Here is a 26,377-nt window from a genome sequence, read left to right on the forward strand (position 1 = left end):
GCAGGGCATTCGGGTGTCAGGCAGGTGGTCCAGGTTGGTCTGGCATGTGGTTCCTGCATGTCTGGCATGTCGTTCCAGTATGTCTGGCCTGTGGTTCCAGTGTGTCCAGCAGGTGGTTCTGGAGTGTCCGGTACCTGGCTCTGGCGTGCTGTGCAGGTGATTCTGGCATGTCCAACTGTTTCTCTGTCAACTATATAATTTTGCATTTTCATGCGGGAAGTTTATTGCTAAAAGTTACAGTTGAGGAAATGTCATTTTCCAACTTGTTAGTCAAATTGTTTTTTAATGACAAAGTGTAATTTAAGTCAGATTAACAAAAATTATCTACAGGAACTTATACACCAAATACAGCCATATTCTAGTACACAGAACACTGAATTGGAGTTTAGAGATTCAAATTGGAATACTTTATCTGCTACTTACAGCTGTGGAACTCTTGAGTATAAGGAATTTACTAATCTTCTCTTAGTCTTATTTGCTCATCTGTTGCCAAGAGATGGAAGAAGATTGCCTCTGCAGTATCACCTTCCAAGTACCTCAGGAATGCAAATAATGGAGGATCCTAATATACCTCTAAAGTTCAAGATGTAGAGAGTGTGGTAAACATGGCTTTTAGCATTCCAGCACCTTCCAAAGTGAAGGTAGGTGGAATGGAGGTCAAAGAAGCCAACTTGTATTAAGTTTAAAATACGAACTATAGCTGCTCACAAGAAAGAATCAAATATTTCATAGAAGGAGATTTTTAAAGGCTTTATTAAGGTAGTAAAGGTAAAAAAGGAACAGAATATAAATTCCGTGGAAACTGCAATAGTTTCTCTCCTTAGTTCCTAGCACTGAATTATAAGCCATTTTGCTAAAGATGTGGTAATAAAGTGAGCATTTTATCTGGTGGTCAATTTTCCAAATATACTAAGAAACCAATATTTAAAAATATATAAAAATATTCATATGGTTTATAGTAATTTATACACAATATGGTATTTTGAAAAAATTTAAAAGAATCTGCAAGTGCTTTGGTGACTCAAAGACTAGTGCAGATTGTTTAATTTTAGTTTATTTTCACAATATAGTAACAAAAATCTGGGTCTAACAAGGTTTTTCATACTTTGGTTCTACACGTTTTATAAGTTTATTTATTCTTTCCACAAATAATTATTGAATAACTATTATATGCCAGGCATATTTTAAGTGTTTGAGATAAATCAGTGAACAGAATACAGAAAGATCCTTGACCTCCAGAGCTTAGACTCTAGTGAGGGAGAGAGAAAATAATAAACTAACACAGAGTAGATTGCATATTTCATTAGTAGTTTACATGTACTGTGGAAAAATAAAACACAGAGGACAGTAATAAGGATCATCAGGGCAGGGGCAGTCTGTACTTTTAAATAGATGGTCAGGGTAGTCTTCATGAAAGGCATCACATTTGCATAAATATTTGAAGAAGGTGAGGGTGTCAGCCATGTGAATATCTGCTCAAACAAGTGTGTCTGGTGGGTTTGAGGAACAGTAAGCTGGCCAGTAAAGTGGAAACTTAGAGAGTAGGAAGAGATGAGGTCAGAGACAGGGTGGTGGGTCAAGATGACATACAGCTTTGTAGATTACATTAATATTCATTTTTATGATAGTGAAATTCTTTTCTGATTGTTTCAAGATTTCTCTGTAAAGTAGAAAGTAAAGTCATTGTGGAGACTGAGGAAAAAGACGAAGGTAATGGGGATTTTAAAGAGAGAGAGCAGAAGAGATAGCCCTTTAGGCTGTATAGTCCATTATCATTAAAATTCTAATAGCCGTTTAGTCACTTTAGGACAGTGAGAGAATACATAGACTGTGCACGAGAAGAGTGCTGGTCTAGCAGCACGAAGGGCTCACTTGAGATCCAGTTCGTGTATTTAACATGAAACCAGCTAGTGTGGTCGCTAAATACAATGCAGAGGATCAGGTACAACCTAGTTAAAAATTCACATAATCCTTTACCATTTTCTGAAGACAGGAAAGTCTACAACATCCTCTAGTACCAGATTAAATTGAAGGAGCGACGACGTGAGTGCCACCTCGGAAGATCGCATAAGGGCCAAATTAATCAAAGTGTTGTAGAGTTACAGAAATGGCCATTAAGAAGGCTGCCTAACCTGAGTAAAGGTTGTGAGGCTTGTTCCTCTATCTGCTTAGGAAATCACCCTAGGAATTTGTCTTTATCTGAGCATTTATCATAGCATTGGCTGAGCTTATTTCTCCACAGCTGTGACCAATTTTCCACTTTTAAAAACATGTATTGTTAGCTCTCTTCAGTAATAAGCTTTTCCTATTCCCTCCAGATTGAGTCTTTGTACTTTTAGTTCTCTCTTAAAGGTCTGAAGAGTGTTGTGCTTCAGCTAAAAGTTCTGTAAAATGTGTATTTGGCACCCTCTGCAAACAAATCTCAAAACATCTCAAATCTGGCAGCCAGCCACCCAGGTGTGAAAGCTGCTAATGGTGCCCCAGGAGCCATCCCCAGAGTATCATTTATTCCTGATTTTATCCCAAAGATTTGCTGCCAACATTTCCTATAATTAACAGGATTCTTCCACTTTATTGTGCCTATGAACGTAAATGTGGTTCAAATCCGTTTTCATGGGACGGATTGTTAACGTCACTTTCTTACAGAGTTTCATTTTCTGCACAGAGCATGTTACAATCCTAGGACCCCAGGGCTGGCTCACTTTGCCTCTGCTCTTTGGATGACCATGTCCAGTCTAGAGGGCAGGACAGTTACCTAAGTTGACAGACATCTGACAAAGCAGAATTATTACATCATAGATCTAGTCCTTAAAACCTACTGGGTCTTTCCCTAAGAGGAGGACATGTTTTGATACATTTTCACATTTCTTATAGTCCACAAGGTTTTAATAATTGCAATACACTCATCTTTTAGCTTGGTTCTGCCTGTTTTATAGAGGCAGCATGCACAACTTTCAGGGGATTTAAGAGTTGTAGCTATCTCAAGTGGATATTTAAATTTGGGTTTTGACTATTTGTTACACAGAAGAGAAAGCATTAAGATGGAAATTCTCTTGTGACAAAACTCTCATTTTACAATAAGCAAAAATGAGCTGATGTTGATTTTTGCTGACATAGAAATCATATTATTTGTACTTGAAAATACATTTACCACTTCTGATGGCCTTCCTTCCTTTCACTGGATCCAAACTTCCATTTGGTATTATGTGTCTCTCACTGATGAGTTTCCTTAAGCTTCGTTATTGTGAAGTCTAGTGTTGAGGAAATCCTTGAGTTTGTATATCTGAAAGTCTTTACTTCATCTTAGTTTTTGAAAGATGTTTTTGATGCATTGAATTCTAGATGGGAAATCTTTGAGTACTTTAAAGATGTTGCTCCAGTGTACTATGGTTTACATTGTTTCTGGTGAGAATTTTTATCATTATTTCTCTGTACATAAAGTGTCTTTTCTCATTGGCTGCTTTTAAAGTTTTCTCTTTATCACTGCTTTTGACCAATTTATTATGATGCAGTTTTAGTGTATTTTTCTTCCCTGATTTTTTGTGCTGTGGTTTGTTGGATTATTGGATCCATGGGTTTATAGTTTTCATTAAATTTGGAAAAAATTTTTCCATTAGTTTTGTAAATATTTTTTCCTGTGTTTTCTGTTAATCGATTCTTTGAGGATTCCAGTTACTCATGTTAGGCTATCTAAAGTTTTTCCATAGCCCACTGGTAGTCTTTGTATTTGTTTTTCAGTCCCCTTGTTCTTTGTTTCCCATTTTAGATAGTTTCTATTGCTGTTTCTTAGAGTTACTAACCTTTTCTGCTGCAGTGTCCAATCTTCTGCAGTGTCCAATTTTCTATTAATCTGCCATAACTGAAACCTTTTGCATTTCAGTTATTGTATTTTCATCACTAGAATTTCAACTGAATCTTATTTGTATGTCCCATGTCTCTACTTACCAATCTTGTCTCCACTTTCTTGAAAATACTTAATATAATTATAGCAATTGTTTTCATATACCAACTTACTAATTTTATAGTCACTGTAATTTTTTGGTTTGTTTACATTGGTTATTTTTCTCCCATATGGTAAATTAGTTATCCCTTTATCTTTGCATACTTGTTAATTTCTTTTTATTAAGATTATGATAGTTAACAACCTTGTGAAATTACAGTTGTACATTATTGTTAGTTATGTTGTAGGTACACCACTTCACCCTTTGTGCCCTACCCCCAACCCCCCTTTCCCCTGGTAACCACCAATCAGTTCTCTTTGTCTATATGTTAACTTCCACCTATGAGTGGAGTCATACAGGGGTTGTCTTTCTCTATCTGGTTTATTTCACTCAACATAATACCCTCAAGGTCCATCCATGTTGTTGTGAATGGGACAATTTTGTCCTTTTTATGCCTAAGTAGTATTCCATTTATATATATATACCATGTCTTCTTTATCTAATCATCAGTTACTGGGCACTTAGGTTGGTTACATGTCTTGGCTATTGTGAATAATGCTGCAATGAACATAGGGGTGCATGGGACTTTTGGAATTGCTGATTTCAGCTTCTTAGGATACCCAGTAGTGGGATGACTGGGTCACAAGGTATTTCTATTTTTAACTTTTTGAGAAATCTCCATACTGTTTTCCAGAGTGGCTGCACCAGTTTGCCTTCCCACCAACAGTGTATGAGGGTTCCTCTTTCTCCACAGCCTGTCCAACATTTGTCACTCTTGGTGTTGGATAGTTTTGCCATTCTAACAGGTGTAAGGTGATATCTTAGTGTAGTTTTGATTTGCATTTCACTGGTGATTAGTGATGATGAGCAACTTTTCATGTGTCTATTGGCCATCCCTATTTCTTCTTTGGAGAAATGTCTGTTCATGTCTCTTGCCCATTTTTAGATCGGGTTTTTTTATTTTTTTGTTGTTGAGCTGTGTGAGTTCTTTATGTGTTATGGAGATTAACCCTTTGTTAGATAAATAACCTGTAAATATTTTTTCCCAATTAGTGGGCTGTTTTTTTGTTTCAATCTTGTTTTCCCTGCCTTGAAGAAGCTCTTTAGTCTGATGAAGTCCAATGTGTTTTTTCTTTCTATTGTTTCCCTTGTCTGAGGGGTTATGGTGTCCAAAAAGATTCTTTTGAAACTGATGTCAAAGAGTGTACTGCCTATATTCTCTCCTAGAAGACTTATTGTTTCAGGCCTAATCTTTAGGTCTTTGATCCATTTTGAGTTTATTTTGGTGAATGGTGAAAAAGAATGGTCAATTTTCATTCTTTCACATGTGGCTGTCCTGTTTTACCAGCAGCATTTGTTAAGGAGACTTTCTTTTCTCCATTGTATGCCCTAAGCTCTTTTGTCAAAGATTAGCTGTCCATAGATGTGTGGTTGTATTTCTGGGCTTTCAATTCTTTTCCATTGATGTGTGCATCTGTTTTTGTACCAGTACCATGCTGTTTTGATTACTGTAGCTTTGTAGTATGTTTTGAAGTCAGGGATTGTGATGCCCCCGGCTTTGCTCTTCTTTCTCAGGATTGCTTTAGCAATTCGTGGTCTTTTGTTGTCCCATATGAATTTTAGGATTCTTTGTTCAATTTCTGTAAAGAATGTCATTGGGATTCTGATTTGGATTGCGGTGAATCTGTAGATTGCTTTAGGTAGTATGGACAATTTAACTATGTTTATTCTTCCAGTCCGTGTGCATGGAATGTCTTTCCATCTCTTTATGTCATCATCGATTTCTTTTAAGAAAGTCTTGTTGTTTTCATTGTATAGATCTTTCACTTCCTTGGTTAAATTTATTCCAAAGAATTTTATTCTTCTTGTTGCAATTGTGAATGGGATTGCATTCTTGAGTTTTTTTTTCTGTTACTTCATTGCTAGCATATAGAAATGCTACTGATTTATGAAGTTTGATTTTATACCCTGCAACTTTTCTGTAGCTGTAGATTGTTTCTAACAGTTTTCCTATGGATTCTTTGGTGTTTTCCATATATAAAATCATGTCTTATGCAAAGAACGAGAATTTTAATTCTTCCTTGCCTATTTGGATTCCTTCCATTCCTTTTTACTGCCTAATTGCTCTGGCCAACACCTCCAGTACTATGTTGAATACAAGTGGTGAAAGTGGGCAGCCTTGTCTTGTTCCTGTTCTCAGAGGGATGTGTTTCAGTTTTTTTCTGTTGGGTATGATATTGGCTGTGGGTTTGTCATATATGGCCTTTATTATGTTGAGGTACTTTCCTTCTATACCTATTTTATTGAGGGTTATTATCATAAATGCATGTTGGATCTTGTTGAATGCTTTCTCTGCATCTATTGAGATGATCATATGGTTGTTGTTTCTCATTTTGTTAATGTAGTGAATGATGTTGAGTGACTTGCGGATGTTGAACCATCCCTGTGTCTCTGGTATAAATCCCACTTGATCATGGTGTATAATCTTTTCGATGTATTGCTGTATTCGGTTTGCCAAAATTTTGTTGAGGATTTTTGCATCTACGTTCATCAGTGATATTGGCCTATAGTTTTCCTTCTTTGTGTTGTCCATGTCAGGTTTGAGGATCAGGGTGATATTGGCTTCATCGAATGTCTTAGGGAGTGCTCCATCTTCCTCTATTTTCTGGAAAAGTTTGAGAAGTGTAGGTATTAAATCTTCTTTGAATATTTGGTAGAATTCTCCAGAGAAGCTGTCTGGTCCTGGACTCTTACGTTTGGGGAGGTTTTTTATTACTTTTTCTATTTCTTCACTTGTGATTGGTCTATTCAGATACTCTATTCCTTCCTGATTAAGTTTGGGTAGGTTTTAAGAGCCTGGGAATTTATCCATTTCTTCTAGGTTGTCCAATTTGTTGGCATATACTTTTTCATAGTATTTTCTTATGATTCTTTGTATTTCTTTGGTATCTGTTGTGATTTCTACTCTCTCATTTCTAATTTTGTTTATTTGAGATTTCTGTCTTTTTTTCTTAATGAGTCTGGCTAAGGGTTTATTGATTTCATTAATTTTTTATAAAAACAAACTTTGTTTCATTGATCATTTCTACTGTCTTTTTGGTTTCAATATTGTTTATTTCTGCTCTAATATTTATTATTTCCCTCTTTCTACTGACTTTGGGCTTTGTTTGTTCTTCTTTTTCTAATTCCGTTCGTTATCATTGAGGTTATTTATGTAAGATTTTTCTTGCTTATTGAGGTGAGCCTGTATTGCAATGAATTTCCCTCTTAGGACTGCTTTTGCTGCATCCCAAACAAGTTGGTATGGCGTGTGTTCATTTTCATTTGTCTCCAGATAATATTTGATTTCTTCTTTACTTTCTTCAATAACCCATTGTTTGTTCAGCAGCATGTTGTTTTGTCTCCACAATTTTGCCCCTTTCCCAGTTTTCTTCTTGTAGTTGATTTCTAGTTTCATAGCATTATGATCCAAAAAGATGCTCAATATTATTTCAACCCTCTTGAATTTACTGATGCTTGCTTTGTTTCCAAAGATATAGTCTATCCTTGAGAATGTTCCATGTGCACTTGAGAAGAATGTGTAACCTGCTGTTTTTGGATGAAGTGTTCTATATATATCTATTAAGTCCATCTGGTCTAATTTTAAATTTAATTCTACAATTTCCTTGTTGATTTTCTGTCTGGACGATCTATCCATTGGTGTTAATGGGGTGTTGAGGTCCCCTACTATTATTGTATTGTTTTTGTTGTGTCCTTTTAGTTTTGTTAATAGTTGCTTTTCATATTTTGGTGCTCCTGTGTTGGGTGCGTATATATTTATGTGTTATGTCATCTTGGTGGAGTGTCCCTTTTATCATTATATGCTGCCCCTCTTTGTCTTTCTTTATATGTTTTGCTTAGAAGTCTACTTTGTCTGATATAAAAATGGCAACACCTGCTTTTTTTGTTCATTATTATCTTAGAGTATTGTCTTCCATCCCTTCACTCTGAGTCTGTGTTTGTGTTTGCGGCTGAGGTGTGTTTCCTGGAGTCAGCATATTGTTGGATCTCATTCTTTGATCCATCCTCCCACTCTGTGTCTTTTGCTTGGAGAGTTCAATACATTTATGTTTAGAGTGATTATTGAAACGTGGGGGCCTACCGCTGCCAATTTATCTCTTGTGTTCCGGTTCTTTTGCATTTCTTTTGTTTCTCGTCACATGATTTTTGGATATCTAATTCAGGTAGGTAAATTTCTGTATTGGCTTTCTTCTTATTTGTAATTTGTGTCTTTATTCTTGTTATTTGTTTAGGGGTTACCAGGTGGTTTATATAACACGTCTCATAGAGGAGATAGTCCTTTTTCTGATAGTCTCTTATTTCCTTAAATTAAAACATTTCATCCCTTCTCTCTTCCCCTTCTAAGCTTTTATTGTCAGATTTTTTTTCCTCTTCCTTCTTGTGTTGTGAGTTTGTGGTTAAAATGACAAGGTTATATTTTTTCTTTGTGTTTCCCTTCCTTTTATCTTTAATGTTTTATTTAACTTTTGCTAACCTGTTCTGATGGAGAGCTGCCACTTTCTGTTATTGTCCTTCTACTTATCTCCTTTGTTCTGGATTTTGTAACCCCTTTCCTTTTTTTGATTTTTCAGGTATGAGGTTCTTCCTGAGCTTTTCTTGAAGAGGTGGTTTTGTGGCATTGAACTCCCTTAACTTTTGTTTATCTGGGAAAGTTTTTATTTCTCCATTGTATTTGAAGGATATTTTCACTGGGTAGAGTATTCTTGGCTGCAGTTTTTGTCCTTCAGAGTTTGGAATATTTCACTCCATTCTCTTCTAGCCTGTAAGATATCTCCTGAGAAATCTACTGATGGCCTTATGGGTGTTCCTTTCTAGGTGATTTTCTTCTGCCTGGCTGCCCTTAGTATTTTCTCTTTGTTGTTTACTTTTGCTAGCTTGACTACTATATGCCTTGAGGTTGGTCTTCTTACATCAATAAATTTTGGAGGTCTATTGGCTTCTGTCACATGAAGTTCCATATCTCTCCCCAAGTTTGGAAAGTTCTCAGCCATTATTCATTTTATCAAGCCTTCTGCCCCCTTCTCCTTCTCTTCTCCCTCTGGTAACCTATAATCCTTATGTTGCATCTCCTAATTTAGTCGGATAATTCTCAGAGAGTTTCTTCATTTCTTTTTAGTCTTAGTTCTCTCTCCTCCTTTGAATGCAGCGTTTCTATATTCTTATCCTCCAAATTGCTAATTCTGTCCTATATATTATCGACCCTACTATTCAGAGAGTCCAGATTTTTCTTAATCTCCTCCATTGTGTTCTTCATCTCCAGTATTTCTAATAGCTTCTTCTTTATAGTATCAAGCTCTTTTGTGACACAGCTCCTAAACTCATTGAGTTCTCTATCTGAATTCTCTTTTAACTCATTGAGTTTTTAAATAATGACTGTTTTGAATTCATCATCATTTAGGTTATAGATTTCATTGTCTTTGGGATTGTTTTCTGGGTACTTGTCATTTTCCTTATGTTCAGGAGATTTAATACATTTTTCATACTGCTTGATGTTGTGGATTTGTGCCTCCGCATAGGGATAGAGTTTAGTTACTCTTTCCACTTGTTTCAACTGGTGTGGGTGGGGAGCATCTGTTTAGACTGCACCAACCAGGAACCTTGTCAGCTGTTACTGACTGGACCTGGGCCCCTCCTCGTAGTCACAGTGGTCCTGTGGGGTCCCTCCTCATTTGTGGGGGAAATCACAAGGGGGCCTCATGCTGCTGGTGCCTGCTGTTGCAGACCACCTAGACACACTCCCTCCTTTGGGTCTGCAGCAGTGTTAAGGCTTTCCCAGTGTCTGTGAGCAAGGTCACCTATAATTGCAGCTCTGTCACTGTCAGAGCCTACAAGATCTCACCTGTCCACTATATGTCCCAGCAGAGCTATAGGTATCTTCTGCAGTCTGTGGTTAGCTCACCTAGCAGTGCTACTTTTGCCCCAGGGCCTTGCAGCCTTGTGATTGCCAGTCAGGGCCTCTCCACTAGTGCTGTGCAGAGGCTTTTGCTGAGGCTGCTGTGGGAAACTACACTTCCCCGCTGGGCCACTGAGCTGGGCCACTGGAGCTCCACCTAGCACCAGACCACTCCCATGGAATCTCTGGGTGCCCCTTGCCCCATCTGGGACACAGACAGAGTCCATGTGTCTGGTGGTGGCTGGCAGGCTGCTGCCCTGCCCGGGATCCTGCTCTTTGGGAGCCTCCCATGGCTCTGATGATGGATGCTGCCAGTGCAGGACCCTGGATTTTCCCCCTGGAATGTAGAGCTGGGTCGTTGGAGCTCCACCCAGCTGCTGACCATGCCCATGATATCTCTGGGTGCCTCTTGCACCATCTGAGGCACAGCCAGAGTCCTGAGTCTAGTGGCGACTGGTGGGCTGCTGCCTTGCTGTGAATTCTGCTCTTTGTGAGCTTCCTGGCATTCTGAATGCTGGGCGCAGCCTCTCTGCTAATGGCGAGCAGAGGCTTTCCCTGCTGGCAGTGTGGGACCCTGGAGTTTACCCTGGGCCACAGAACCAGGCCCTGGAGCTCCACCCAGACCCCAAGCACAGCCACAGGATCTCTGGATGCCTCTTGCACTGTCTGGGGCACAGCTGGAGTCTGTGGGCCTGGCGGTGGCTGGTGGGCTGCTGCCTTGTCAGGAATTCTGCTCTTTGGGAGCTTCCCAGTGTTCTGAATTCTGGGTGGGGCCTCTCTGCTAATGGCAAGCAAATGCTTTCCCTGTTGGTGGTGCAGGACCCCGGAGTTTCCCCCTTGCCTTAGGTGTAATTGCAGGGGGCTTAGGTACGTCTGTAGTCACTTTTTTCCACCATAGCTCCACCGGTGCATGCATATGCCCACCCTTGGTGTGTGATGATGCTATGGGGGAGTCCACTGGAAGAGAGCCTCTTGCAGGTACTAGGCTATCTGTGGGTTTGGGGGTCAGAGAGTGTTCACCTATCTCCACCTCCTCCCAGGGGGAAGTCTGTCCACTTTCCAATGTATAGCAGCAAGGGTCTCTCAGGCATCTTGAGATGCTATTTGGATATCCTTTGTTAACTGATTAATGTCCAATTAGTTGTAGATTTGAAGGGGGAGAGGCAAATAAGATTACTCACTTTGCCATCTTGGTCCTGCTCTCCATATTTGGTAATTTTTGATTGAATAATAAACATTATGAATTTTACCTTTGTTCCTGGATATTTTGCATTCATATAATTATACTTGAACTTTGTTAAGTGAGACTAGAGCAATATTTAGCTTATGGTAAGTTCATGGTTAACTTTCCTTCACTACTGAGGTAATGCATTTCTGAATAATCTAGTTGGTGTCCTGTGAATTATGAGATTTTTTATTCCAATGAGTGAGAGACCCAAACTATTCCAGGTCCTATGTGAGTCACAGCCTTGCTTCCTCTAATATCACTAATCCTACTTGATATATTAAAGATACTCAACATTTTAAAAATTTCAACTTCTCCACAAGTTGAGTTATACATTAAGGAATTTCCAAGTAAAATTACTAATAATACACTTTTTAATTAGAAAAGTTTGTTCACATTGAAAAATAAATATACAAAACATGGGAAGGTAAATTTTTACCAAAATAAGGGGGAAAAGTGTTCCCAGATATTAAAATATAACACTCAGCTACAATAATTACAAAATTGTGGTATTAGCCATAGAATAGATGTATCAGTGAAACTGAACACAAACCTCGAAGTAGAACATAATGTGTATGACATTTTGGAATAAAGTTAAGGTGGTGTCTCAAGTTACTGGAAAAAATAAATCATTCAAAAACTTGGTGTGGAACTGTACAGCTATCTGGAAAAAATATTCATTATATTATGGTAAATATATATAGACAAAAATTGAAATCGAAAATATCTGTCAATGTAATTCAGGAAGCTATGGAAAAATTGTTTCACAACTTTGTCTTTTCTACTAATGATGTAAGCACAGTTTGAATTGAGAGAGGGTTTTATAACAAAATTCAGCAGATGGAAAAATTAAGGACTGAGGATAAATGAGAGGGAAAAAAAGAAAGTAAAAGTGGTGATTTTCTTGAAATTATAGCAAGGAGGAGGACCTGTGCTTTATAATTTGGGACTCTCTTCTGGTCATATGAGTATTCGAGGAAAGACATGAATGATTGAGAAAGTCCAGCATCATGTTCTCAGAAGATCTCTGATTCCTGTGATCCAGTATGTTTATGTTTGAAAATTTAACTGTTCACTGATTCCTTTTATGTCCAAGGGTTATCAAAACCCTAGGACATTTGCCCCATCTAGGATGGTGCAGTGTTGTGATTGGGGAAGCAGGCCTGTGTGGCAGCTGCTGCTCTGGGATGGGGCTCCAATAAATTTATTGGGTTCAGGAGGCAGAGAAAGATTTCAGTTGGGAAGTTCTGAGAATCTGAGCCTCTATGTATGTTTTACATGTTGACATTCTATAATCAAGTAGAGGTATATATATTTATTTTTGCAAGAGTACAATGCTCCAATATTAACAATGGTCATAACAGCTGTAGTATTAAATAGCTCAAAGACAATTAGGAGATTTCAAATAATTAAATAGGAAAATAGATTGACAGTTAATGAAATATTAAGAGAATATGTTGGCTACATACAAGTTTGGGAAGAATGCTATAGCCTGTTCTAGCTAAGAAATATTTCAAAATATTTTTTAAAAAATTAAATCAAGGAGATTAATAATAGCTAGAATATGTCAAAATTCTAATCTTCATATAAAAGGTCGAATTTTAGCATTTATAACACTAGCAAAAATTACTTTTAAGGACTTTATTTTATTCTAAAGTATTTAATTTATTTAGGTCAGGGATCTTTCAAAAAAAGCACTCTGGAAATTCTTCACACTAGATAATGATAAATTTAAAAAAAAAGAAATAGAGTGTCCACTGTGCCATCTCAAAATGTCAGCAAGAGGAAAATTCCCAAAATGTACAACAACATATTTACAACAACAACAAAAAAATCAGACATAATAAATAATACAAAGAGTAAAAATAAAAAGATGTTAGAAAAAATCTTAGCTCAGGTCATTTGCCAAGCTTACACCCAGGCAGCTGGTTCATTTTGACAACTTGGATGGGAGCAGAAATGGCCATTCGAGGTTTGAGTGTAATTTTTTTTTTCCATTCCAAGAACCTATGTGCCCTGAGGTTAGAATTTGTTAACACCAATACCAAAGATGACCAAAAGCAAACAAATGATGACTATAAATTCCACCAAAGTGCACTCCAATCTGAGAGCACATTTCATTATGGATTCTTAGGACCTAATGTGGGGAGTTCTGATGCCATGTTCTCACCGGCTTAGGTCCCCACACTATGTGCCCCACAGAGATGATACCAGATATCACCATGATGAGTTAATTTTACTAAAGACCACTGATATCACAGAGACCTCCCTACATACTCAGGTGTGCTAGCATCCTTCTATGATGCCACACAGCAAGGAGAGAAATCTTGGCAATTGATAGTTCTCAGTCTTATTCCAGTAGCTTAGAGCCATAGGTTAGTTTCTGTTGTAGTATGCCCTTCTGAGGTGCATACTCAAGAGATCATTTTGGAAATCTTTGTGAGTACCATAAGTGGTACCTACAGCATGCACCATGCCCATGGAGTTTCAAGAAGAGTTTATTTTCCTTCCCTCCAAAGACTGTGCATTTTTAACTTGACTAAGTGTCCTGTTTGTTAACTTTTATTTCTCCTCTTCCTCTTTTTTCTGCCCTATCCTGGAAAATTTCTTCAACATCTCAATGTAGGAATTTCCAAGACCCTTTCCAATAGTCATCATTCTCTACAAATGTCTAAACCAAATAAAAAGTAAAAATATTTTCAAAAGATAAATTTCATATTTTAATCAATTTAAATACTACAGAATTAAATATCACAATTTAAATATTTCAGAACTGTTCGAGCCTTATCAGATAATTTTATTAATTTGAAGCAAGAAGAAAAAAATAGGATTCCATTCTTTATCAGTGAGCTGTTAGATTAAGAAAAATAAAGGAAGAAAAAATTTGTGCAATTTTATTTTTCTTTGTGATCCTATTTCCTTGTTGCTGAAGTGATTTACCGTTTGTTGCAGTTATGGTTGTCATGTCTATGTTCACATTTTGGAAAAGTGTATATTATAATTATTAATATTATAAGAATGTCACTCTGCTTAATGTTTCATATCCAAAAGAAAATGAAAATGAAAAATAAAACAAATAAGGAGATATTGTCTCCAAGACATATATAGAATGTTCACCAATATTTGAGAGTAAATATTCACATATTGAAAATGAATCTGCATATCATGACTAGTTTGTAATAGTACCATCCTGCAGGTTGGACATGGTGGTAACCCATCAGTCGTATCTCTAAAGGGCAGAGATGTCAGCAATGACACTGATGTAGGCAGTTAGCTGTTCAGTGTTTCAAATTCTCAAGGCTGAAGCTGAACTTCAGAGCATCCTTATTTACAAGTATTCTGCAAGATACGCAAATTTGAGAAACGATCTACACAGTAAAAAAGGTACACTTAGGCACCATGTATGTAAACAATGGAAATTTAGTTCTAAGAGACACACAAGTCTTGAATGTGAAAGTGCTGCTGTGCCCATGTTCTGAATGATGAGAAGACAGAGAAGAATGATCTCAGGAAGAGATTCTGTGTAAAGACAGAGAGTTGTCATGAACTTGTGGATTGGAGATAAAGGAAAGAGGCCTGTCACAATTCTTGACTGTGCAGGGCACTGGAGACAGAGACACCTTTCAAGGTGGCTGTTGTAATATCTTCAGAGGATCTTTTATTATGTTGTGGACATTGGGACCTGCTAGTAAGAGCCATTTTCAGTAGCTCAGTAGTAGGATTCAGCTCTGAAGCCTCTTGAGAAGAAACTGTTGCTAAAAGAAGTTATCATTGGGGAGTTGATAAATGACAGTGCCTATTAGTGTGGAAGTGATTTTGGCACCAAGCACTCTGAGTAATTAAAGCATTGCATCAGCCCTGGAGACCAAGAGTCCACGGTGGCAGGAGATATTGACCACAATTGGCATGTACCTCAAGGAATGCACGTTGTCTTTCCCTCCTTCATGAGAGAAAGGCAAGTACTGTGATTCCAAGGAATCTCCATAAATAAGGCTTATCTGAAGACTGCTTCCTTGTCATTGCCTCAATATAGCTTATGACCTCCAAAAATTACACTTTGGAGAAAACTTGGCCTATGTCTATAAAAGTCTATACACTAGCTAATAAATCATATTGGATTTTTTTATTAATCACTTTTTATTTTTCGGAGCAGTTTTCAGTTCGCAGCAAAACTGAGAGGAAGATACAGAGATTTCCCATATACCCCCTGCCCTAACACTTGCATAACCTCCCCTATTATCAACATCCCTGACCAGTGTGATACATTTGTTACAACTGATGAACTTACATTGACACACCATAAGCACCCAAACTCCCTAGTTTACTTTAGGGTTCTCTCTTGGTCTACGTTCTATGTGTTTGGACAAATGTATAATGCCAGGCATCCATCCTTATAGTATCATGCAGAGTTTCACTGCCCTAAAAATCTTCTGTGCCTCATGTATTCATCTTCCCCCCACCTCTTCATATTGGGCTTTTAAATTATGAAATAAGATGAAGATAAATCTATCTTTAATTAGGCCATCTTCTTACATTCTTTGCTTTTAAGAGATTTCTTATGGGCTAAATTATCTGCAGACAGAGTCTGCCATTAGAAGGAACTGGGTCCACTTGGGACACAAGGTTCTGAAAGTTCATCTATTTTTGGAGCTCTTTAACAAATCAATAAGAGAACAAACATGACACATGTCATTATCATTTTTCAAACAGAAGATCTTATTCTACTTGGCTAGATTTTTGAGCCCAGGCTATATTCTAGGGAACAAAGAATTTTATAATGTCACGCAATACTCTTAACTCCTTCAGTGCCATGCCAGTCTTGACCTCTGCAAGTTATCTTCAATTAATGTAGGTATGTAGGAGTAGATGGAAATTTTTTTATAAATATGTGTCTCATTAATATAAGCATAATCATAAACCTCATGTCTAACTTTCTAGATCACACATGTCAATGATAATTGATAAATAAAGGGACATCTTCCTGCCTCAAAGAAACTCTCTTCCTTTCACAGGACGTGAGTCTATTTTAGCGTACAAAATTTTTATTCCTAGTGTGACACAGGTAAAGTGGCTGAGAATTGACATCTTTAATTTTTGTTAAAAAAATATAAACCCAGGTTGTTTTGTGTATTATGAATTTATTCATGTTCTTAATTAAAACAGTAACAACAGTACAGAACATTCATCTACTTAATCCTTCACTCATCATGTATAGTTTTTTGATCTGTTTGTAAATATTCCAGTCCTCTCCTTTTTTGGTTTAGACTGCAATTCCTGGACTCCTTGTGGAAATATATTACATTATCTTGTAAAGTTGAATATTGCCACATCCTGCAACATATTAATTACATTTCTAGAGGACATGTTTAAAAATGTTCGTAGTTACTATTCATAGTAATGAAATACTAATTGAGAGGATAATGGATGAAAAATTTTTGAAATTATCACGCAATAGAGTATGTATAGAAGCGAAAATGAATCTACAACTATATTCAACAACTGATATAAAAGTTAGTAGCCTTAATGTGGATGAAAAAATAAAACAACTCTTAGAAGTCTGCAGATAGTATGCTAAGTTCAGAACCAGGAAAAAACTAAAAAACTACTTATGTGATAAAGATATTCTGCTTTTAGGAGGCAAGATAATTGTACAATTAAAAAATCAGGATATTGGCTATCTTTAGGGTGGGGCAGGGGGCAGGATATGGAAAAGGTTAAAAATTGATTTAATTATTGGTAATGGTAGGTAGATACCGTCTCGGGATAGTAGTAAGCTTACAGATATTCATTATATTATTTAAATAAATGTAAAAGGCAGTAATATAAAATGAATCAAATAAAAGACAGTAAAAAAGTTTGGAAATGGGTGAATTCTACAGCTGGAATTCCATTATAAGAATCGCTTTCTTCTGCTTGTATGTTGCCTCTGCTTCATTTTGTGTTGGTTCCATTTTCAATCAGGCTTTCTCCACTCATGGTAAGATTATGAGGAGTTCCACATCTGTACTCTTAGAAACTCTATTAGGGAAAAAAAAGACTTTTCTCAATAGTTCAAGAAAAGTACTGAGATTGCATCTTATTTGCTAATAGATGCATGACCCAATCATTACAACCTGGGGAAATGCTTTCTGATTGACCACACAGGAATGATACCCATCTTTGGGAGATAGCACTGCTCATACCTTATGTAATGAAAAGGCAGAAATTGTGGTTTCTCAGAAGAAAATCAAGTTTCAATTACTCCAAGAAGGAAAATGGACTTGTGTCCAGCAAAAACAATCAATTCAGGGCCTGTAAGATAGTTTTTTATAACTCATCTTTAGCATCCTTATGATGAAGGCAGGATAAATCTACAGAAGTACTTAGACATTTTTATAGCAAAACAAATATACACCAAAGGTTGAATACATCATTCTTTGGGGGCTATATTCCACACAACAGCATGAGAAATATCATACTCTATTATAAGAACAACCTGACATTTTCAGTGTCCCAGCTGATGTCTCCCAGGGCTGTTGATTCTAAATGCTGTTGAGGCACATAAATGAAAGCGATTCCTAAAGGAGTATTTGTTGTATCCCAAGACCTGACCTCACATCTACCTCTGTCCTAAATTAGCGGTTTTAGTGTAGTTCAGAGAGAATCTTAACCTATTTTTTTAACCATTACACAGGTGATTTTTCAGAAAAGGTAATTAAAAAATGTTACTCAAATTATTTTCAATTAGGCTTGAATTGTTTTAATCATTCATTCACCTAGTAAACAATTGATAATTTGAAGCACAATGTGAACTGTTGTTTATAAATATTTACTATTGTAGATATGCTGTAGAACAAGATAGTCATGAACCCTACCCTCGATGACTATCTACAATTTCCAGAACTCAATAAGAGTTTGAAGAATAAAATAGGATTTTTTCCTGGTTTCTGGTCTTTATGCAACATTTTCCTATTTTTAATTTCTCAATGATTGATCATTTCAATCAGGACGTTCATGTATCTGAGTTTTACACACTAGTACTCATGTGGCCTTCTTATGCAGAAAATTCGCTCACTTCTTCCTGAGAGACTACTCCTTTGGATTTCAAATCACTGTGCTTTCATGATTTTACTCATGATCCTTTAAGCATGCTTCTTAACAGTCTTCAAAAATTCTTTTAAATGTTCGTGAAACTCTACATTTTGTCGTTTGCTCATTTCTCCAAACTACCCGTTTACTTTGGGTGACCTCACCCAATCTCATGATTTAAGCTATCATTTACCAGTAAAGATTTCCCAATCTAGTTCTACAGCCCTAACTTGAGATTCACAATTTTAAAAAAAGCCAACTGTCTACTGAACATGTTCCCTTGTATATCCTATTTTGACCTGACCCTGTCATCATTGCCCTATTATTCTAAACTCCCCAACCTGAGATACCACTGCTAGCCATTAGAAATTTTTTTCATCATCACTGTCTAGTACTACCTGGTTTTCAATTTGGGCTAGTGTCACGAAAATGTGTGGAAAGAAGACAAACCATGGAAAAAGAGAGTGATTAGATCTCCCCATTGAACTTATTAAATATGCAATTGGGCAAGCTGCTTAATTTCTGTGAGTTTTATTTTTTTATATGAAATGTCATTGTTAACACCTACCTCATTGAATAGTTATGTAAATGAAATGATATAACTTATGTAGGGTGATAAATAGAGTCTAATATACAAAATGTATTCAATAAATATTTGGTGAAGTAACATTGTATCAATAAAATGTATTCCAAAATAAGTGTCTGTTTACTAACATTAATTAGCAAAATAAATAGAAATGAATTCAAAATAATATGAGATATCTATTCAATGCTCAGTATGCATGTTAATTCTCAGTATAAATTTGTGGTTCCTTCATGAAGAATGGCTATAGCACACAGAATAGAACTTCTCATTGCGGGACACCATACTGCCTTCCCTGGATTGTACTTGTAAATAAATTATGAGAGCTAGGAAAGTGTCTCTCCTAATGCACAGAGGGGTAATTTAGGGAACTAGGTGGGAGCAGAGTAGTTTCTTGCTGATCTACTTCCTCTTTCACCACAGACTCTGTTTTTTCTTCTTCCTCTTCTCTATCACCCTCTCTGCCATCCATTTATGTTTTGCTCTTCTTCCCCTGATATCTTTGGTCAGCCTAACACACATAATACCTCTAAACCCTTGTTTGTATTTGGATACCGAGTGTGAGGAGGGTTCACTTTCTCTTTTGTGGGCTACATAGACAAATTAAAAGTTAAATTTATTACAGCATGTGGGATGCTTCTGATTAGCAAAGAAAAGGAAACTTTAGCACATACTACTCTCTGGGATGCTTATATTTTACATCATTATGTCAAAACATTCCCTCAGGAATTAAGACGGGGAATTTTTCTCCCAGTATTCCGTGGGATGGCTGCCTTCAAAAAGGGAAGGAAAGACTTGACACTATATAGTGTTCTAACAGGTAAGTGACAGGTTATTTACATCTTTGTACCCAGAAAGGCATCATTACAGAATAATGCAAATTCGTTTTTAAATATATTTTATGTGTGTCTATATTGCTGCTACTTCCTCTGATAAAGGAACAGATAAAAGAATAATGGTTTTAAAAAGTTTACTCTTAATATAGTAAATAAACAGAATCAAATATAAGCTTTAGAATAAAAAGGTCTTTTGAACTCAACAAATATGTTATGAGCACAAAGTATGTGAAAAGCCACCATTGTTGTGTGTGGATACAAAGAGGAATTCCATGCCCTAAGGTTTACTACAGATTCTTGAGATGGCAGGGTAAAAAAGTTCACAAATGCTTTTCATGTAAGGTAGCTGAGCAAGATAAGCCCTCACTATGGGCATTAAAAGTTAGAAAAGATTACGCCTGATTAGAGTTTAGAGAAAAGGTTAATAGAGGTAGTGACCTTCACATAGCTTCTTCAGAATGTCATCTCCAAGTGACAGCTTTAAATATAATGTTGTTTGTTACAGTATAGAATTACTAATCTCTGCATGTTTCTAAAATGATATCATAAGAATAGAATTTGCAGTTTACATGCATCTCAGATTTAGTTTGAAAAACTGAATAACCACTACTCATGGAAAATTCAGAAATGACAATGTGCAGGCTAAAAACTATGTAAAGAAGAAGAAAGGTAATGTCCCATATGTGGGGGAGGGGAGCTTTTTCTCATTCTTTAATTTGGGCTTTTGAGGGATAAAGAATCTTGGGTCAACCTGTTAACCTTCCCACAGAAAATGGTAAATTTTGTGTATACATAAAATGAGATTCTCCCAAAGATAGAATTCTAGTGTAGCCAGATCAGGGAGGGGTGAGTAATTTAAGAGACAGTTGTTAAGGAGAGTAAAGATTCTTACTGTGGCCTCTGCAATAAAACAGATAGGATAGGTTAGAAAGATCCACCTAACACTCTATTCCACTCTCATCTATTTTCCACCTCTCTGCTTTTCTTTCAGCTCTTTTCTGTTACCTCCCCATCCAACACATCGTTTGTTTATTATTGTTTTGACAAATTTAGCCATGCTAAGTTTGGCTAAACTTGTTTCAGGTAAGTACAATAGTTATTAAGTTGTGCTATTTTATTAGTGTTGTCTTCAGATCATTGTTACCCATTTTTTGTGTCAGATTCCTTTGAGAACCTGATGAAAGGTGTTAACACACCTCTGGAAAAAATCTACATATGAACATCCACAAAGACATGAACAAAAACATAACCAATATCAGGAGGATATGAAAAATGTCAAGGCTCTCATATTCTTTAAGGGCCAAGGATTCATGATAAAAAATAGTTAAATGCTAAGATGATCATTTTTACGGGTGTCAGGGTCTCAAATCTTGCATGGCCATGTGGTGCTGTTCAGACTACACCATCTTCCACTCCAGATTGTGGAGATGATTTACTAAGTTATTTAAAATTCATCTCAGTATTTTTTTCTGAATTTATAAATTGGGAGTATGTTTGTCTGCCTACCATGCATAATAGAAGGCCACAGAAGATTAATGATGTGAATGCATTTTGTAATCAGAATAGCACTAAACCAATCAGATAAATATATTAAGAAGTAATTGAGAAGGTTCAATTTAAAAACATTTACTCAGCACCTACATTGTACAAGACATTGAGTTTTGAACTGTGGAGAATAAAATCTGAGAATACATAATTTTCAAAGATTTTTATTCCAAAAAGGAAGCTAAAGAGAGAGCACATACAAGTGAATTTAACTAATATTATGTAATATTATAAGAAAAGCTATCAGAGAAGCCCTTAGGGAACAGGAGAGAGAATTTCTTTTATCATAAAGCAGTCACTGAAGGCCACCAGATGTTTCTTAGCAGTTGGGTCCTGGAGTTTTGGGACAGTTGAAGTAGTTAGAAATGAAGTGGCATTCTAAGAAGGAAGGAGACTATTGATTGAACTGCTGACTAAATATTTATGAGAACTCATAATTATTAATAAGTTAATGAAAATATATGTATTTATAATTCTTAAGTTATCTTAAACAATATATGTCCAGATGTATAAATAAACTTGTTCCTATGGCCAGCCCCATGACCAAGTGGTTAAAGTTCCACGTACTCCACTTCAGTGGCCCAGGTTTGTGGGTTTGGATCCTGGATGTGGACCTATTCTACTCATAAGCCATGCTGTGGAAGCACTGCATATACAAAAATAGAGGAACACTGGCAGACATGTTAGCTCAATGTCAATTTTCCTCAAACAAAAAAAGATACCTGTAACATTGGCAACAGATGTTAGCTCAGGGCAAATATTACTTAGCAAAACAATAAAATAAAATAAACTTGTTCTAGAAATGAACATTCTAATTGGGTTGATAGCACAAATCAAAAGTCATACACTCAAAGGAGTGGCCACAATTATGGGACTTAATTCCAAGTACAAATATTTCATGATGGATCACTCTTTCAAATTAAGAAGGAAAGAATGAGTTTATGGTTTCGATTAAGATACTAAGGATCAGTTTCCTCATAGTTGAAGATCTTTGTCAAAAGTTTCATTGTGCAAAGAGAGTTTTTTAAAAATCTTTGTATCCTAATATAAATTACTTCATCAGACACTTTCCTGAGAGTAGTTTTTGATTTGGAGGAACATAAGGTATATTTCAAGTGGGCTCAGGAGAAGAAAGCTTACCAAGCGAGAGGAAAAGGTGTATAAGGGAAATTTGCATCTGTTTACTCTATAATAGTCTGTGCTTTGGCCACTTACAACTTTCAAGACAGTGTATTGAAGGATTGAAGAACACAATGAGATACGTAAACCTTCCAAACTTTTTACTTGCATATAGTCCCTTTCAAAATTATCTTGAAAAGAATGATGTAGATAAAAAGTTTTCTTCTTAGAAGTGAAGGCAGTGATAGTATTCCTTTCTAAGTTTGAAAAAAGAGAAATATTCATTGAAATAAATTAAATTTCAAAGTTAAATCATCAGTGACTTAGCCAGGACAGAAACAAATTGAATGAAGTGTTACTGACTGTCCACTACTCTTGTTGTCTAAAATTATATCTCCTTCCCTCCTCTGAATCTCTAGTTTGTTACAAGAACAAAGGAGTTTTCAGGTGCTTGGATAATACAAACTCTACTGGAGATTACAACCACCATCTGATCCTACATGAACTGCGTGGTGTCCTCCCAAAATCACTTCAGATGTAAAATGTTTAAGTTAAACACTTGAATTATGAAAACAAGAACTGTTGAGTTATAACACCCCTCTTTCATTTTTATGCAACCTTAGGGACTTTGGGTCCTCTAAGGGATGTCTTTCAGAAATGGGAAAAAGGAAAAAATAGAAATAAGGATATTTGAGATATTGCCAACTATTAAAGAATATTCACTTCTCTACATTAGTATATATCAAATACTAAATATCATAAGAGCACCACAAGGTAACATCATATTATTTAGAGGATATAAGTACTTCCTGTTTCTCTTTTCAAGCTCTAATATCTGGAAATTAGCATCCAGTGAAGGGATGCATAATATATATTAAAAAATAGACATTTCTAGAATTATGTGTAACAAATATGCAATGATAAATATATGTATAAAGAAGATATTCTTCATGGGTTGGGGCTGGGGTATAATTTTCCATTTGTATTATGAGCTTCCAAAAGTAGTCAGATATATCCAAAATCCCAAGAGATACACCATCCAAACATGGATGTCAATTTATTAAATATGGAAAAATAATTAATTTAATAATAAAATGGAGCCACATTACAAACTGTGGAACAAAGTGTTGAGGTAAGTTACTAAGAAGCAACAGCTAAAATGCCCATGATAAGGAACATTTATTTTTCTTCAAATATTCCATAACATCATATATCACACTATATGTTACACATACAACCCTGAATTAATTCCCTTATATTTTGCAGATGAACCATTTCACACTCCTTCTTCTCATTCAAGAAATCATGCAGCTGAATAATAATGCGACTGAGTTCATTCTGCTTGGGTTAACCCAGGAACCTGTTAGGAAGAAAATAGTGTTTGTCACTTTCTTACTTATCTATTTGGGGACTTCGCTGGGTAACTTTCTGATTATTGCTACCATCAAGACCAGCCGGGTACTTGGAAGTCCAATGTACTTCTTCCTTTTCCACTTATCTTTATCTGATACCTTCCTCTCTACATCCATAGGACCTAGAATGGTTGTGATGCCCTTTTGAAGAAGACCACTATCTCTTTCAATGAGTGCATGATCCAAGTCTTTTCATCACATTTCTTTGGCTGCCAGGAGATCTTCATCCTAATTATCATGGCTGTTGACCACTTTGTGGCCATCTGTAAGCCCCTACATCACATGATCATCATGAGCCATCAAGTCTGTGGTGCATTGGTGACTGTAGCCTGGGTGGGGTCCTGTGTACATTCTTCAGCTCATTTTTTCTGGCCTTGAGTTTACCCTTCTGTGGTCCCAATGTGATGGATCACTATTTCTGTGACTTGCAGCCTTTGTTGAAACTTGCCTGTACAGACACCTACGTGGTCAATCAACTCTTGGTGTCCAACAGTGGGGCCATTTGTACAGTGAGTTTTGTCATGGTGATGTTCTCCTGTGTTATCATCTTGCATTCTCTGAGAAACCACAGTGCTGAAGGGAGGAAAAAAGCCCTCTCAACCTGCATTTCTCACATTATCATGGTCATCTTGTTCTTCGGTCCTTGCATATTTATATACACACGGCCTGCAACCACCTTCTCCATGGACAAGATGATAGCTGTGTTTTATACAATTGGAACACCTTTGTTCAATCCTCTGATTTATACACTGAGAAATGTAGAAGTGAAAAATGCCTTGAGGAAAATATGGAACACGAAGTTGATCTCAGGTAACAAATGATGAATAGAAGTTTCAAATTTTCTTTATCATTAGGATTGATCAAAAAAGTCCATAGAGAATATTGTCCTCTTATTGCAGAGTTAACATTATCCCAACGTGGGGCATAAGAATTAGTTTCTTCAAGAAGATAGGCAATATGAACACATATACTGATTAGCATTGAGTCAATTTTATATAGAAATAGAAACAGCCCCAGCTAGAAACAGTCATGTAAGACATATGCTTTACTCTGCCTCTCTTGCCTGCCTAATAGCACTGTGTTGTGATCTAGTATTATCTCTCCCTTTCCTCATATTGATTCTTTGTGTTCTCTATTTATTCTTACACTTCTATATGCTTATATCAACAGCCTGGCAAGGTTTCCTCCAAACTGTTCATTTATTAAATACTGTGGGATCATAATGTCTGACCATGAACCTTCAACTTGGTTGTTCTTCCTGACTCAAAGAAAGCACCAGATTCAAATAATTATAGAAACTTCATGTTGTAAAGGACAAGACACGTAATGCAGATAATCTCTCTTCTATGTCCTGTGGTTATACTTTGAATTGTTACCATATGTTTATTAAGATCCTTCTAGAAGAGTGACAGAACACTGTGAGAACAGTCACCCTTCTGAAGGAGTCTTTTTTATCTTAGGAAGGTTCTGATTATTTAGGTTATACTCAATATTATTCTGTTTGTAAAAATTACTTTTTGCTTCTAAAATGATCCATTCTAATTTTGGGGAAGTTTTAAGTTTTCTCTTGAGTCATCCCAATTATAATAATTTGTTCATAAGATCAGGTTCTTATGATTATGGCATAGATGGCCCAAATTAATATGGATATATTTATATGGCCTAGAAGAGTATATGCAGTTGATAGTAGGGAACTTGAAAATAAGAATTGATTAAAGAAATAATATTGTAACCAGAGGAGGATTTTTAGGCTTTGGAGCAGAAGAGTTACATCACTGATATGAATTATTTTAGTTAGATTTAATATAATCCAGAAAAGAGAGTAATTTGAATGAGACTGAGATATTTGAATGAAAACTATGTTTATGCAATGGAGATGGATATCACCATTTGTCACCATCCATCAGCACCACAGACTAATTGTATGAACAGTAAGAATCTTCTGATTTCAATTTCTATTCTTGTTTTTATTTTTATCCATAGAGAAAATTCAAGGAGTATTTTTGTTTATTTGGAACTTCTATCTCTATTTATAAATTACTTAATTATATTAAGATTACTAGTTTTATATTAATTTTATTGTACCAGGAACTTTAGAATTTCTTTAGCTTGAGAAAATGAGCATCTATTTCTCCATGTGGGAATGTAAAACTCTGAATTCCACAATAAACTCTAGTGACATATATACATCACTTTTTTCAGATTCTATGAATTTCAAGGCTACTTCATCTCAAGCATTTATTATTGGTCACAGCTGCTGGAGTTTGATTCTGCTCTTGTAAGCTTTGCAAAATAGTCATTTCCAGTTGGCATAGTTTTAGTTGATGTCTTCTATTTCAAGACAAAGTAATTATGAAAAGGGGTGTATATTGGATCCAACTTAGGTGCCTCCTGAGATACACTCTATCTAATATGTCTTGTGGACATACTTTTAACACAGAGCTTCCATGCCCACTGTTGCCACGTCTCCTGCCCACAGAAATTCTGGTCTAATTTTTGTCCAGGATTTTATAATAAAGATGACAGAACTGTAAAGATGACTGAATATGCAACCTAACTAGGAATTTTTTGTTGAAGTCAGTATTCTGATAAGAAAAGAGTAGGGCTCTGAGATCTAGACAGACATAATTGTGCAGGGCAGGGTGAAAACCATGAAATCACAAATTATCTTGCATCCTCTTTATTATCATAAGTA

At 36.2% G+C, this 26,377-nt stretch overlaps 1 protein-coding gene and 1 pseudogene across 1 annotated transcript in view; both read left to right on the forward strand.

Moving 5' to 3' along the window:
• Positions 1-17,137, forward strand: part of LOC106848164 (rho GTPase-activating protein 20-like) — an 84,251-nt gene extending 67,114 nt beyond the window's left edge. The window contains exon 22 of the mRNA XM_070491560.1: positions 1-17,137. This exon is cut by the window's left edge and continues 25,602 nt beyond it. The gene's annotated coding sequence lies outside the window, so the exon portion shown is untranslated.
• Positions 17,138-23,198: 6,061 nt separating this feature from the next.
• On the forward strand, positions 23,199-25,659 carry LOC139041204 (olfactory receptor 4C16-like; annotated as a pseudogene).
• The last annotated feature ends 718 nt before the right edge of the window (positions 25,660-26,377 follow it).

The sequence above is a fragment of the Equus asinus genome, chromosome 20, assembly GCF_041296235.1.
Source record: "Equus asinus isolate D_3611 breed Donkey chromosome 20, EquAss-T2T_v2, whole genome shotgun sequence".
Lineage (NCBI taxonomy): Eukaryota > Metazoa > Chordata > Mammalia > Perissodactyla > Equidae > Equus > Equus asinus.